Source organism: Rutidosis leptorrhynchoides, chromosome 2, assembly GCF_046630445.1.
Source record: "Rutidosis leptorrhynchoides isolate AG116_Rl617_1_P2 chromosome 2, CSIRO_AGI_Rlap_v1, whole genome shotgun sequence".
Lineage (NCBI taxonomy): Eukaryota > Viridiplantae > Streptophyta > Magnoliopsida > Asterales > Asteraceae > Rutidosis > Rutidosis leptorrhynchoides.
Window position 1 is genome coordinate 621315324 of NC_092334.1, and position 16942 is coordinate 621332265.

A 16942-nucleotide genomic window follows, 5' to 3' on the forward strand; every position below is an offset into this window, starting at 1 on the left:
TTGTCCATCTAGTATTATAAACAGGTGAGCTTGTTGTGGAACACACAACATCTTGATCGTCAGCTGGCTCAGAGGGATGAGCAGCAGTAGGAGACAGCTGTTCATTATGAGTGTAACCAGTACCAGCTTGAGATCCTTCAGAACCAGTATACCTATGCTCCAATTGTAAAACTTTAGTAGAGCCAGTAGTTCCACATGGTTTAGACACGAATGGAACAGAGTGTTCCATCTCATCATCAGAGAACCCACCAACATGGATTGATGAGGGATTTGCTGCCGGTTCTTCTTCATCATCAAGAGCTTGCTGAGTTAGCTCTTCAAACAATAACTCCTTATCTTCTTGACCAGAAAATGAAGTAGGGGCAGTTTCATCAAATATAACATTAATGGATTCTTCAAAACAACCCCTTCTTTTATTGAAAACCCTGTATGCTTTTGACATGTTGGAATATCCTAAAAATATACCTTCATCAGCCTTAGCATCAAATTTTCCTAGCTGATCCCTATTGTTTAGAATGAAACAGGGAGTGCCAAATACATGAAGAAATGAAATTGAGGGTCTTCTGCCTTTGAGAACTTCATAAGCAGTTTTCTGATATTTTTTCACTATTAAAGATCTATTCTGGGTAAAACATACAGTGTTCACAGCATCTGCCCAATATGAATTTTTTAGCCCAGAATCAGCCAACATAGATCTTGCTGCTTCAATGAGAGTTCTGTTTCTTCTTTCTGCAACACCATTCTGTTGAGGTGTTTGAAATGTCCCGTTCTTATTGATTAAAAACGTTCCATATTAATTGATTTCGTTGCGAGGTTTTGACCTCTATATGAGACGTTTTTCAAAGACTGCATTCATTTTTAAAACAAACCATAACCTTTATTTCATAAATAAAGGTTTAAAAAGCTTTACGTAGATTATCAGATAATGATAATCTAAAATATCCTGTTTACACACGACCATTACATAATGGTTTACAATACAAATATGTTACATCGAAATCAGTTTCTTGAATGCAGTTTTTACACAATATCATACAAACATGGACTCCAAATCTTGTCCTTATTTTAGTATGCAACAGCGGAAGCTCTTAATATTCACCTGAGAATAAACATGCTTTAATCGTCAACAAAAATGTTGGTGAGTTATAGGTTTAACCTATATATATCAAATCGTAACAATAGACCACAAGATTTCATATTTCAATACACATCCCATACATAGAGATAAAAATCATTCATATGGTGAACACCTGGTAACCGACATTAACAAGATGCATATATAAGAATATCCCCATCATTCCGGGACACCCTTCGGATATGATATAAATTTCGAAGTACTAAAGCATCCAGTACTTTGGATGGGGTTTGTTAGGCCCAATAGATCTATCTTTAGGTTTCGCGTCAATTAGGGTGTCTGTTCCCTAATTCTTAGATTACCAGACTTAATAAAAAGGGGCATATTCGATTTCGATAATTCAACCATAGAATGTAGTTTCACGTACTTGTGTCTATTTTGTAAATCATTTATAAAACCTGCATGTATTCTCATCCCAAAAATATTAGATTTTAAAAGTGGGACTATAACTCACTTTCACAGGTTTTTACTTCGTCGGGAAGTAAGACTTGGCCACTGGTTGATTCACGAACCTATAACAATATATACATATATATCAAAGTATGTTCAAAATATATTTACAACACTTTTAATATATTTTTATGTTTTAAGTTTATTAAGTCAGCTGTCCTCGTTAGTAACCTACAACTAGTTGTCCACAGTTAGATGTACAAAAATAAATCGATAAATATTATCTTGAATCAATCCACGACCCAGTGTATACGTATCTCAGTATTGATCACAACTCAAACTATATATATTTTGGAATCAACCTCAACCCTGTATAGCTAACTCCAACATTCACATATAGAGTGTCTATGGTTGTTCCGAAATATATATAGATGTGTCGACATGATAGGTCGAAACATTGTATACGTGTCTATGGTATCTCAAGATTACATAATATACAATACAAGTTGATTAAGTTATGGTTGGAATAGATTTGTTACCAATTTTCACGTAGCTAAAATGAGAAAAATTATCCAATCTTGTTTTACCCATAACTTCTTCATTTTAAATCCGTTTTGAGTGAATAAAATTGCTATGGTTTCATATTGAACTCTATTTTATGAATCTAAACAGAAAAGTATAGGTTTATAGTCGGAAAAATAAGTTACAAGTCGTTTTTGTAAAGGTAGTCATTTTAGTCGAAAGAACGACGTCTAGATGACCATTTTAGAAAACATACTTCCACTTTGAGTTTAATCATAATTTTTGGATATAGTTTCATGTTCATAATAAAAATCATTTTCTGAGAATAACAACTTTAAAATCAAAGTTTATCATAGTTTTTAATTAACTAACCCAAAACAGCCCGCGGTGTTACTACGACGGCGTAAATCCGGTTTTACGGTGTTTTTTTGTGTTTCCAGGTTTTAAATCATTAAGTTAGCATATCATATAGATATAGAACATGTGTTTAGTTGATTTTAAAAGTCAAGTTAGAAGGATTAACTTTTGTTTGCGAACAAGTTTAGAATTAACTAAACTATGTTCTAGTGATTACAAGTTTAAACCTTCGAATAAGATAGCTTTATATGTATGAATCGAATGATGCTATGAACATAATTACTACCTTAAGTTCCTTGGATAAACCTACTGGAAAAGAGAAAAATGGATCTAGCTTCAATGGATCCTTGGATGGCTCGAAGTTCTTGAAGCAGAATCATGACACGAAAACAAGTTCAAGTAAGATCATCACTTGAAATAAGATTGTTATAGTTATAGAAATTGAACCAAAGTTTGAATATGATTATTACCTTGTATTAGAATGATAACCTACTGTAAGAAACAAAGATTTCTTGAGGTTGGATGATCACCTTACAAGATTGGAAGTGAGCTAGCAAACTTGAAAGTATTCTTGATTTTATGAAACTAGAACTTTTGGAATTTATGAAGAACACTTAGAACTTGAAGATAGAACTTGAGAGAGATCAATTAGATGAAGAAAATTGAAGAATGAAAGTGTTTGTAGGTGTTTTTGGTCGTTGGTGTATGGATTAGATATAAAGGATATGTAATTTTGTTTTCATGTAAATAAGTCATGAATGATTACTCATATTTTTGTAATTTTATGAGATATTTCATGCTAGTTGCCAAATGATGGTTCTCACATGTGTTAGGTGACTCACATGGGCTGCTAAGAGCTGATCATTGGAGTGTATATACCAATAGTACATACATCTAAAAGCTGTGTATTGTACGAGTACGAATACGGGTGCATACGAGTAGAATTGTTGATGAAACTGAACGAGGATGTAATTGTAAGCATTTTTGTTAAGTAGAAGTATTTTGATAAGTGTATTGAAGTCTTTCAAAAGTGTATAAATACATATTAAAACACTACATGTATATACATTTTAACTGAGTCGTTAAGTCATCGTTAGTCGTTACATGTAAGTGTTGTTTTGAAACCTTTAGGTTAACGATCTTGTTAAATGTTGTTAACCCAATGTTTATAATATCAAATGAGATTTTAAATTATTATATTATCATGATATTATCATGTATGAATATCTCTTAATATGATATATATACATTAAATATCTTTACAACGATAATCGTTACATATATGTCTCGTTTAAAAATCATTAAGTTAGTAGTCTTGTTTTTACATATGTAGTTCATTGTTAATATACTTAATGATATGTTTACTTATCATAGTATCATGTTAACTATATATATATCCATATATATGTCATCATATAGTTTTTACAAGTTTTAATGTTCGTGAATCACCGGTCAACTTGGGTGGTCAATTGTCTATATGAAACATATTTCAATTAATCAAGTCTTAACAAGTTTGATTGCTTAACATGTTGGAAACATTTAATCATGTAAATATCAATCTCAATTAATATATATAAACATGGAAAAGTTCGGGTCACTACAGTACCTACCCGTTAAATAAATTTCGTCCCGAAATTTTAAGCTGTTGAAGGTGTTGACGAATCTTCTGGAAATAGATGCGGGTATTTCTTCTTCATCTGATCTTCACGCTCCCAGGTGAACTCGGGTCCTCTACGAGCATTCCATCGAACCTTAACAATTGGTATCTTGTTTTGCTTAAGTCTTTTAACCTCACGATCCATTATTTCGACGGGTTCTTCGATGAATTGAAGTTTTTCGTTGATTTGGATTTCATCTAACGGAATAGTGAGATCTTCTTTGGCAAAACATTTCTTTAAATTCGAGACGTGGAAAGTGTTATGTACAGCCGCGAGTTGTTGAGGTAACTCTAGTCGGTAAGCTACTGGTCCGACACGATCAATAATCTTGAATGGTCCAATATACCTTGGATTTAATTTCCCTCGTTTACCAAATCGAACAACGCCTTTCCAAGGTGCAACTTTAAGCATGACCATCTCTCCAATTTCAAATTCTATATCTTTTCTTTTAATGTCAGCGTAGCTCTTTTGTCGACTTTGGGCGGTTTTCAACCGTTGTTGAATTTGGATGATCTTCTCGGTAGTTTCTTGTATAATCTCCGGACCCGTAATCTGTCTATCCCCCACTTCACTCCAACAAATCGGAGACCTGCACTTTCTACCATAAAGTGCTTCAAACGGCGCCATCTCAATGCTTGAATGGTAGCTGTTGTTGTAGGAAAATTCTGCTAACGGTAGATGTCGATCCCAACTATTTCCGAAATCAATAACACATGCTCGTAGCATGTCTTCAAGCGTTTGTATCGTCCTTTCACTCTGCCCATCAGTTTGTGGATGATAGGCAGTACTCATGTCTAGACGAGTTCCTAATGCTTGCTGTAATGTCTGCCAGAATCTTGAAATAAATCTGCCATCCCTATCAGAGATAATAGAGATTGGTATTCCATGTCTGGAGATGACTTCCTTCAAATACAGTCGTGCTAACTTCTCCATCTTGTCATCTTCTCTTATTGGCAAGAAGTGTGCTGATTTGGTGAGACGATCAACTATTACCCAAATAGTATCAAAACCACTTGCAGTCCTTGGCAATTTAGTGATGAAATCCATGGTAATGTTTTCCCATTTCCATTCCGGGATTTCGGGTTGTTGAAGTAGACCTGATGGTTTCTGATGCTCAGCTTTGACCTTAGAACACGTCAAAAATTCTCCTACGTATTTAGCAACATCGGCTTTCATACCCGGCCACCAAAAATGTTTCTTGAGATCCTTGTACATCTTCCCCGTTCCAGGATGTATTGAGTATCTGGTTTTATGAGCTTCTCTAAGTACCATTTCTCTCATATCTCCAAATGTTGGTACCCAAATCCTTTCAGCCCTATACCGGGTTCCGTCTTCCCGAATATTAAGATGCTTCTCCGATCCTTTGGGTATTTCATCCTTTAAATTTCCCTCTTTTAAAACTCTTTGTTGCGCCTCCTTTATTTGAGTAGTAATGTTATTATGAATCATTATATTCATAGATTTTACTCGAATGGGTTCTCTGTCCTTCCTGCTCAAGGCATCGGCTACCACATTTGCCTTCCCCGGGTGGTAACGAATCTCAAAGTCGTAATCATTCAATAATTCAATCCACCTACGCTGCCTCATATTCAGTTGTTTCTGATTAAATATGTGTTGAAGACTTTTGTGGTCGGTATATATAATACTTTTGACCCCATATAAGTAGTGCCTCCGAGTCTTTAATGCAAAAACAACCGCGCCTAATTCCAAATCATGCGTCGTATAATTTTGTTCGTGAATCTTCAATTGTCTAGACGCATAAGCAATCACCTTCGTTCGTTGCATTAATACACAACCGAGACCTTGCTTTGATGCATCACAATAAATCACAAAATCATCATTCCCTTCAGGCAATGACAATATAGGTGCCGTAGTTAGCTTTTTCTTCAATAACTGAAACGCTTTCTCTTGTTCATCATTCCATTCAAATTTCTTCCCTTTATGCGTTAATGCAGTCAAGGGTTTTGCTATTCTGGAAAAGTCTTGGATGAACCTTCTGTAGTAACCAGCTAGTCCTAAAAACTGGCGTATGTGTTTCGGAGTTTTTAGGGTTTCCCACTTTTCAACAGTTTCTATCTTTGCCGGATCCACCTTAATACCTTCTTTGTTCACTATGTGACCGAGGAATTGAACTTCTTCCAACCAAAATGCACACTTTGAAAACTTAGCGTACAATTCTTCCTTCCTCAATACTTCTAACACCTTTCTCAAATGTTCACCGTGTTCTTGGTCATTCTTTGAGTAAATAAGTATGTCATCAATGAAAACAATGACAAACTTGTCAAGGTATGGTCCACACACTCGGTTCATAAGGTCCATGAACACAGCTGGTGCATTAGTTAAACCAAACGGCATGACCATAAACTCGTAATGACCGTAACGTGTTCTGAAAGCAGTCTTTGGAATATCATCTTCTTTCACCCGCATTTGATGATACCCGGAACGTAAGTCAATCTTTGAATAAACAGACGAGCCTTGTAGTTGATCAAATAAGTCATCGATTCTCGGTAGTGGGTAGCGGTTCTTGATGGTAAGTTTGTTCAACTCTCGGTAGTCGATACACAACCTGAATGTACCATCTTTCTTCTTGACAAACAAAACAGGAGCTCCCCACGGTGATGTGCTTGGTCGAATGAAACCACGCTCTAAAAGTTCTTGTAATTGGCTTTGTAGTTCTTTCATCTCGCTGGGTGCGAGTCTGTAAGGAGCATGAGCTATTGGTGCAGCTCCTGGTACAAGATCTATTTGAAATTCAACGGATCGATGTGGGGGTAATCCCGGTAATTCTTTCGGAAATACATCGGGAAATTCTTTTGCGACGGGAACATCATTGATGCTCTTTTCTTCAGTTTGTACTTTCTCGACGTGTGCTAGAACAGCATAGCAACCTTTTCTTATTAGTTTTTGTGCCTTCAAATTACTAATAAGATGTAGCTTCGTGTTGCCCTTTTCTCCGTACACCATTAAGGGTTTTCCTTTTTCTCGTATAATGCGAATTGCATTTTTGTAACAAACGATCTCCGCTTTCACTTCTTTCAACCAGTCCATACCGATTATCACATCAAAACTCCCTAACTCTACTGGTATCAAATCAATCTTAAATGTTTCGCTAACCAGTTTAATTTCTCGATTCCGACATATATTATCTGCTGAAATTAATTTACCATTTGCTAATTCGAGTAAAAATTTACTATCCAAAGGCGTCAATGGACAACTTAATTTAGCACAAAAATCTCTACTCATATAGCTTCTATCCGCACCCGAATCAAATAAAACGTAAGCAGATTTATTGTCAATAAGAAACGTACCCGTAACAAGCTCCGGGTCTTCCTGTGCCTCTGCCGCATTAATATTGAAAACTCTTCCACGGCCTTGTCCATTCGTGTTCTCCTGGTTCGGGCAATTTCTAATAATGTGGCCCGGTTTTCCACATTTATAACAAACTACATTGGCATAACTTGCTCCGACACTACTTGCTCCGCCATTACTCGTTCCGACACCATTTGTTCCTTTCGTTCTATTAACCCCTGGTCCGTAGACCTCACACTTCGCCGCGCTATGACCATTTCTTTTACACTTGTTGCAAAATTTGGTGCAGAACCCCGAGTGATTCTTTTCACACCTTTGGCATAGCTGCTTCTGATTGTTGTTGTTGTTGCGGTTATTATTGTTGTTGGGATGATTGTTGTAGTTGCTGTTGTTGTTGTTGTTGTTGTTGGGCCGTTTGTTGTAGTTGCGATTGATGTTGCGATTGTTGGGATAATTGTTGCGATTATTGTTGTAATTGCTGTTGTTGTTGTATTGGTGATTCTTATCACCGTTTTCCTCCCACTTTCTTTTGACTTGCTTCACATTGGCCTCTTCAGCAGTCTGTTCTTTAATTCTTTCTTCAATTTGGTTCACGAGTTTGTGAGCCATTCTACATGCCTGTTGTATGGAGGCGGGCTCGTGTGAACTTATATCTTCTTGGATTCTTTCCGGTAATCCTTTCACAAACGCGTCGATCTTCTCTTCCTCATCTTCGAATGCTCCCGGACACAATAGGCACAATTCTGTGAATCGTCTTTCGTACGTGGTAATATCAAATCCTTGGGTTCGTAACACTCTAAGTTCTGTCTTGAGCTTATTGACCTCGGTTCTGGGACGGTACTTCTCGTTCATCAAGTGCTTGAATGCTGACCACGGTAGTGCGTACGCATCGTCTTGTCCCACTTGCTCTAGATAGGTATTCCACCATGTTAATGCAGAACCTGTGAAGGTATGCGTAGCGTACTTTACTTTGTCCTCTTCAGTACACTTACTTATGGAAAACACCGATTCGACCTTCTCGGTCCACCGTTTCAATCCGATCGGTCCTTCGGTTCCATCAAATTCCAAAGGTTTGCAGGCAGTGAATTCTTTGTAGGTGCATCCTACACGATTTCCTGTACTGCTAGATCCAAGGTTATTGTTGGTATGTAGCGCAGCCTGTACTGCGGCTATGTTTGAAGCTAGAAAAGTACGGAATTCCTCTTCATTCATATTCACGGTGTGTCGAGTAGTCGGTGCCATTTCCTTCAAAATAGTTAAATGGAACAAGTTAATCATACAGAATATTAAGAGTAGTTAATAGTATTTCATAGCATAATATGAACTCATTTATAAAAGCTTTTTCTTCATATTAGCGTTTTATAAGTTTAAATTCGGGTAGTACCTACCCGTTAAGTTCATACTTAGTAGCTAATATACAATTCAACTACTACAATTCTATATGAAAAACTGATTATAATAATATTTCGCGTTCAAACTTTTATACAATATTTTACAAACTTACAATACCGCTTATTTTACATAAAGCATGAAATATAGCACACAATAACTTTGATACAAGATAGTTGTAAAGATAATTCTAGCTAGTACACAAGTCGTTCAGCAAAGGCAATAAAGACACGTAATTCATACGTCCAGAAACAAGTCATGCATTCTGGTTTTACTAGGACTACTTCCCATCCTTGGTCTTGTGCAACATAACCGTTATGGCCGTTGATAAGACAGCGTGTTGTAACGTCGTCAAAGGGACGAGGGTTACGTAATGTCCAACAGTCCCGTAATAATCTAAAAACCTCATTTCTTACCCCAATTACCGACTCCGTCACTTGTGGAAACGTTTTGTTTAATAGTTGTAGCCCGATGTTCTTGTTCTCACTTTGGTGAGAAGCGAACATTACTAATCCGTAAGCATAACATGCTTCTTTATGTTGCATGTTAGCCGCTTTTTCTAAATCACGAAGTCCAATATTCGGATATATTGAGTCAAAATAATTTCTTAACCCGTTGCGTAAAATAGCATTTGGGTTCCCCGCAATATATGCGTCAAAGTAAACACATCGTAACTTATGGATTTCCCAATGTGATATCCCCCATCTTTCAAACGAAAGTCTCTTATAAACCAAGACATTCTTGGAACGTTCTTCGAATGTCTTACAAACTGATCTCGCCTTAAATAGTTGTGCCGAGGAATTCTGGCCGACTCTAGACAAGATTTCATCAATCATGTCTCCGGGTAGGTCTCTTAAAATATTGGGTTGTCTATCCATTTTGTGTTTTTAAACTGTAAAATAGACAAGAGTTAGATTCATAAAAAAATACTTATTAATACAAGCAATTTTTACATATATCATAAAGCATAAGAACACTATATTACATATATTACACCACACGAATACAACTATCTTATTCTGACTCGCTCGTTTCTTCTTCTTCGGTTTTGGTTCGTTTTGCCAAGTTTCTAGGGATATATGATGTTCCCCTAATACGAGCCGTCGTTGTCCACATTGGTTTAGAAAAACCTGGTGGTTTAGAGGTTCCCGGGTCATTGTTACAACTTAAGGACTTCGGGGGTTGACGATACATATAAAGTTCATCGGGGTTGGAATTAGATTTCTCTATTTTTATGCCCTTTCCCTTATTATTTTCTTTTGCCTTTTTAAATTCAGTTGGGGTAATTTCTATAACATCATCGGAATTCTCGTCGGAATCCGATTCATCGGAGAATTGGTAATCCTCCCAATATTTTGCTTCCTTGGCGGAAACACCATTGACCATAATTAACCTTGGTCGGTTGGTTGAGGATTTTCTTTTACTTAACCGTTTTATTATTTCCCCCACCGGTTCTATTTCTTCATCCGGTTCCGATTCTTCTTCCGGTTCCGATTCTTCTTCCGGTTCCTCTTCGGGAACTTGTGAATCAGTCCACGAATCATTCCAATTTACATTTGACTCTTCATTATTATTAGGTGAGTCAATGGGACTTGTTCTAGAGGTAGACATCTATCACATAATATCAAACGCGTTAAGAGATTAATATATCACATAATATTCACATGTTAAAAATATATAGTTTCCAACAAAATTTGTTAAGCAATCATTTTTCAAGTAAACACGGTCGAAGTCCAGACTCACTAATGCATCCTAACAAACTCGATAAGACACACTAATGCAAAATTCTGGTTCTCTAAGACCAACGCTCGGATACCAACTGAAATGTCCCGTTCTTATTGATTAAAAACGTTTCATATTAATTGATTTCGTTGCGAGGTTTTGACCTCTATATGAGACGTTTTTCAAAGACTGCATTCATTTTTAAAACAAACCATAACCTTTATTTCATAAATAAAGGTTTAAAAAGCTTTACGTAGATTATCAGATAATGATAATCTAAAATATCCTGTTTACACACGACCATTACATAATGGTTTACAATACAAATATGTTACATCGAAATCAGTTTCTTGAATGCAGTTTTTACACAATATCATACAAACATGGACTCCAAATCTTGTCCTTATTTTAGTATGCAACAGCGGAAGCTCTTAATATTCACCTGAGAATAAACATGCTTTAATCGTCAACAAAAATGTTGGTGAGTTATAGGTTTAACCTATATATATCAAATCGTAACAATAGACCACAAGATTTCATATTTCAATACACATCCCATACATAGAGATAAAAATCATTCATATGGTGAACACCTGGTAACCGACATTAACAAGATGCATATATAAGAATATCCCCATCATTCCGGGACACCCTTCGGATATGATATAAATTTCGAAGTACTAAAGCATCCGGTACTTTGGATGGGGTTTGTTAGGCCCAATAGATCTATCTTTAGGATTCGCGTCAATTAGGGTGTCTATTCCCTAATTCTTAGATTACCAGACTTAATAAAAAGGGGCATATTCGATTTCGATAATTCAACCATAGAATGTAGTTTCACGTACTTGTGTCTATTTTGTAAATCATTTATAAAACCTGCATGTATTCTCATCCCAAAAATATTAGATTTTAAAAGTGGGACTATAACTCACTTTCACAGATTTTTTACTTCGTCGGGAAGTAAGACTTGGCCACTGGTTGATTCACGAACCTATAACAATATATACATATATATCAAAGTATGTTCAAAATATATTTACAACACTTTTAATATATTTTTATGTTTTAAGTTTATTAAGTCAGCTGTCCTCGTTAGTAACCTACAACTAGTTGTCCACAGTTAGATGTACAGAAATAAATCGATAAATATTATCTTGAATCAATCCACGACCCAGTGTATACGTATCTCAGTATTGATCACAACTCAAACTATATATATTTTGGAATCAACCTCAATCCTGTATAGCTAACTCCAACATTCACATATAGAGTGTCTATGGTTGTTCCGAAATATATATAGATGTGTCGACATGATAGGTCGAAACATTGTATACGTGTCTATGGTATCTCAAGATTACATAATATACAATACAAGTTGATTAAGTTATGGTTGGAATAGATTTGTTACCAATTTTCACGTAGCTAAAATGAGAAAAATTATCCAATCTTGTTTTACCCATAACTTCTTCATTTTAAATCCGTTTTGAGTGAATAAAATTGCTATGGTTTCATATTGAACTCTATTTTATGAATCTAAACAGAAAAGTATAGGTTTATAGTCGGAAAAATAAGTTACAAGTCGTTTTTGTAAAGGTAGTCATTTCAGTCGAAAGAACGACGTCTAGATGACCATTTTAGAAAACATACTTCCACTTTGAGTTTAATCATAATTTTTGGATATAGTTTCATGTTCATAATAAAAATCATTTTCTCAGAATAACAACTTTAAAATCAAAGTTTATCATAGTTTTTAATTAACTAACCCAAAACAGCCCGCGGTGTTACTACGACGGCGTAAATCCGGTTTTACGGTGTTTTTTTGTGTTTCCAGGTTTTAAATCATTAAGTTAGCATATCATATAGATATAGAACATATGTTTAGTTGATTTTAAAAGTCAAGTTAGAAGGATTAACTTTTGTTTGCGAACAAGTTTAGAATTAACTAAACTATGTTCTAGTGATTACAAGTTTAAACCTTCGAATAAGATAGCTTTATATGTATGAATCGAATGATGTTATGAACATAATTACTACCTTAAGTTCCTTGGATAAACCTACTGGAAAAGAGAAAAATGGATCTAGCTTCAATGGATCCTTGGATGGCTCGAAGTTCTTGAAGCAGAATCATGACACGAAAACAAGTTCAAGTAAGATCATCACTTGAAATAAGATTGTTATAGTTATAGAAATTGAACCAAAGTTTGAATATGATTATTACCTTGTATTAGAATGATAACCTACTGTAAGAAACAAAGATTTCTTGAGGTTGGATGATCACCTTACAAGATTGGAAGTGAGCTAGCAAACTTGAAAGTATTCTTGATTTTATGAAACTAGAACTTTTGGAATTTATGAAGAACACTTAGAACTTGAAGATAGAACTTGAGAGAGATCAATTAGATGAAGAAAATTGAAGAATGAAAGTGTTTGTAGGTGTTTTTGGTCGTTGGTGTATGGATTAGATATAAAGGATATGTAATTTTGTTTTCATGTAAATAAGTCATGAATGATTACTCATATTTTTGTAATTTTATGAGATATTTCATGCTAGTTGCCAAATGATGGTTCCCACATGTGTTAGGTGACTCACATGGGCTGCTAAGATCTGATCATTGGAGTGTATATACCAATAGTACATACATCTAAAAGCTGTGTATTGTACGAGTACGAATACGGGTGCATACGAGTAGAATTGTTGATGAAACTGAACGAGGATGTAATTGTAAGCATTTTTGTTAAGTAGAAGTATTTTGATAAGTGTATTGAAGTCTTCAAAAGTGTATAAATACATATTAAAACACTACATGTATATACATTTTAACTGAGTCGTTAAGTCATCGTTAGTCGTTACATGTAAGTGTTGTTTTGAAACCTTTAGGTTAACGATCTTGTTAAATGTTGTTAACCCAATGTTTATAATATCAAATGAGATTTTAAATTATTATATTATCATGATATTATCATGTATGAATATCTCTTAATATGATATATATACATTAAATATCTTTACAACGATAATCGTTACATATATGTCTCGTTTAAAAATCATTAAGTTAGTAGTCTTGTTTTTACATATGTAGTTCATTGTTAATATACTTAATGATATGTTTACTTATCATAGTATCATGTTAACTATATATATATCCATATATATGTCATCATATAGTTTTTACAAGTTTTAATGTTCGTGAATCACCGGTCAACTTGGGTGGTCAATTGTCTATATGAAACATATTTCAATTAATCAAGTCTTAACAAGTTTGATTGCTTAACATGTTGGAAACATTTAATCATGTAAATATCAATCTCAATTAATATATATAAACATGGAAAAGTTTGGGTCACTACAGTGTTCTCACAGCAGAAAAGTTCTGTGAAATACCTTTGTCAGCATAAAATTCTTCCAATGTTGCATTTCTGAATTCTGTACCATGATCACCTCTAAGCTGCTTCACCAGTTGCCCATTCAGTAGTTCCATTCTTTTGATAAAATTGATAATTTCATCAACAGCTTCACTCTTTTGCTTCAAAAAGAACACCCAAGTGTATCTGGAATATTCATCAACAATCACCAGTGTATACTTCTTTTCACTACAGCTGGCTATATTAACAGGACCAAAAAGATCCATATAAAGAAGGTGAAATAGTTTCTCAACAGATGAAATCTGCTTTTATTTGAATGAGGCATAGTGATGCTTCCCCTTTTCACATCCAGGACATAATCTGTCCTTCACATAAGACATTGTGGGTAGCCCAGACACCAAACTTTTATAAATAACTTATGAATATTTTTGAAGTTGAGATGTGAGAGTCTCTTGTGTCATAACCACTTGAGGTTGTCTGCTGCCTTTGAATAAAAGCAAGTATCAGTTGTTATGACTGCTGTGTTCATGTCAATTTGATACATGTTCTCATGTCTTTTTACTGTCAGCAGTGGCTTCCCTGTCTTATCAAAAATAGTGCCAATCTTCCTTCTGAACTGGACTATCTTACTTTTGCTTGTCAGTTGGCTTATGCTGAGTAGATTATGTTTAAGTCCAACGACATATGCTACATTTGAAAATGTAACATTTCTATTTGTTAAAGTACCAAAACCCTTTGTGTAACCCAATGAATTATCTCCATATGATACAACTGGACCATCCTTTTCTTGATAGTCCATCAGCAGGGACTTACATCCGGTCATATGTCTCGAACAACCACTATCGAGATACCAGATTTGCTTGTTTTGAATGCCCTGCACAGTAGCTAAGAGATTAGTTCTTTTTGGGAACCCATCCAAGGATGGGTTCTGGAAGGGTCATCTTTGATGATCGCTTCCTGTCTGCTGGTTTGCTTGAAGAGGCAGCAGCAGATGGGGTTAGGGTTAGAGTACACCGGTTGGCTAAGTGAAACTTGCTGCCACATTTGTAGCATTTTCTCACATTCGGTATCGGTGACTGGTCATACACTGAGTAAATGGGTGCAGTAAGATCAGGTCTACTTTCAGATATGGCAGCTATGAGCTGGTCAAGCTTGACAGTCATTATCTCAGTGATAGATGACCCAACACTTGATTCCACAATTTGGTTCACTTTAGCTTTTCCCTTAAGGGCAGCTTTCCTTTTAGAACCAGTACCATAATCATAGTATACTGCTTTGCCTTTGTTCGACGAGTCAGTGTGGGAAGTTACTGACCCGTCAGCTAATGCTGGTCGATTCTTGTGAATCTTGATTGCTGCCTTTGACTTGCCAGTATTGCGTTTTTCTAGCTTGTCAGCAGCTACTGGTTTACCAGTACAATTTTCATCAGCTGGCTCAGCATTGGGGAATTTGAACACGAAGGGGAATCAATTGATTTTAACTTTCTTTGATTGTTTTTAGCGATTTCCCTTTTAATGCGTCTTTCCTTTGGAGTTATATAGTAAATGCTTGAGGGATCAGTAGTTTCATCAATTGAAGTACTGGGTTCCTTGGCTTTTACTTCATCCTCCAAAATTTCTTTCATGGACGGTGGTGGGGTCTCAGTAGGTTTGACAAACTTATTTGTTAAGACATTTTTACCCTTAACTATCTTGGTAAAGGTATTTGGCAAGATAGCTTCATGATCTGTTTCAAGAATGGGGTCCATGTAAGTAACTTCTGCGAGAGCAGCAGCAGTAGCATAGTCACCAGCAAAGAAAGCTTTAACTTGGGCAGGCACCTGCTCATTTACACACTTAGCTGTGCATTGAGCAGATGTACACCATGAAGCAACAACCTTCTTGAGGTCGTTTAGCTGGTTCTTAACATCTGCTGCCTCAACTGAAGAGACTTTAAAGCAAAATTTTGTTTTTCAAGTTTTGAAATTTCATCCTTCAAGATCTTAATTTCATCAGTTTTGCTTTTAAGTTTATCATTTAAAGATTTGTTATCATTTTTCAAAACTTCTTCACGTGTACTGCCTCTACATAAATCAACTCTTAGGTAGTCAAACATTTCAGCTTTTTCATCATCAGTATAAGTTCGAAAATTATCAACCTTATACAGCATTTCAGATTTCCATTTAGGTGAATCCTTTTTCCGATCAGCTTCCCTCATATCAGCCAAAAACATACTACCATTATCATCCTCATCAGACTCCTCGACCTCCTTGGCCATCAAACATAGCTTTTTACCGGAAGCATAACCAACATCATCATCATCAGTATCAATGTCAGAAGATGAAGAAGAGCTGGTTTCATCCCAATCATGATGCTCAGCAACTAGAACCTTTTCTGGTTTCTTTCCCTTCTTATCAGCCTTTGCACTTTCCTTCATCTGAACCTTCATGGCTTTGTACTTGTTCTTGTACTTATCAGCTTTTCAGAAGGAGTTAGCATGTGATGTTGAAGGTTTCATGGACATGCATTCAGCAGCAAAATGTCCAACCTTCCCACAATTGTAACACTAAGATTTAGGACCCTTGACTGATTTGCTGATATATCTAGCACTTGGTTTCATACTCCCTTTGTATGGCTTACTGGTTCTATTACGATTGAACCTTTTGAACTGCCTAGCCATCAAAGTCATACCTTCAGCAAACCCTTCCACATCATCTTCATCGTCACTGCTTTCTTCATACCCAGTACCACTATCCACCTCATCTTCAGCTGACTCGTCTTCTGCCATCAACTTTTGAACCAATAAAGCTTTTTGAGCTTTCTTTTTAGCAGCAGCAATAAGAGCAGTATCATCAGTTTTTGAGGATTTTGAGGTGGTGGGGGCAGACTTAAAGTTTTTCTTTAAATTCAGTTCAAGTTTAGCTTCTGCCTTCTCATGGTTCCAAAGCGTACCATAAAGAGAGGACATGTTAAAGTTCATTAAGGTTTGGGTGGTTCTTAAGGGGTCAGTGACAGGTTTCCATTTAGTAGGCAGTGAGTCAATGAATTTGTTTACTTGTTTAAAATCAGTATATGTGATTTTTAAAGTAAGCAGGTCAGCAACTAAGGAGTTAAACCTA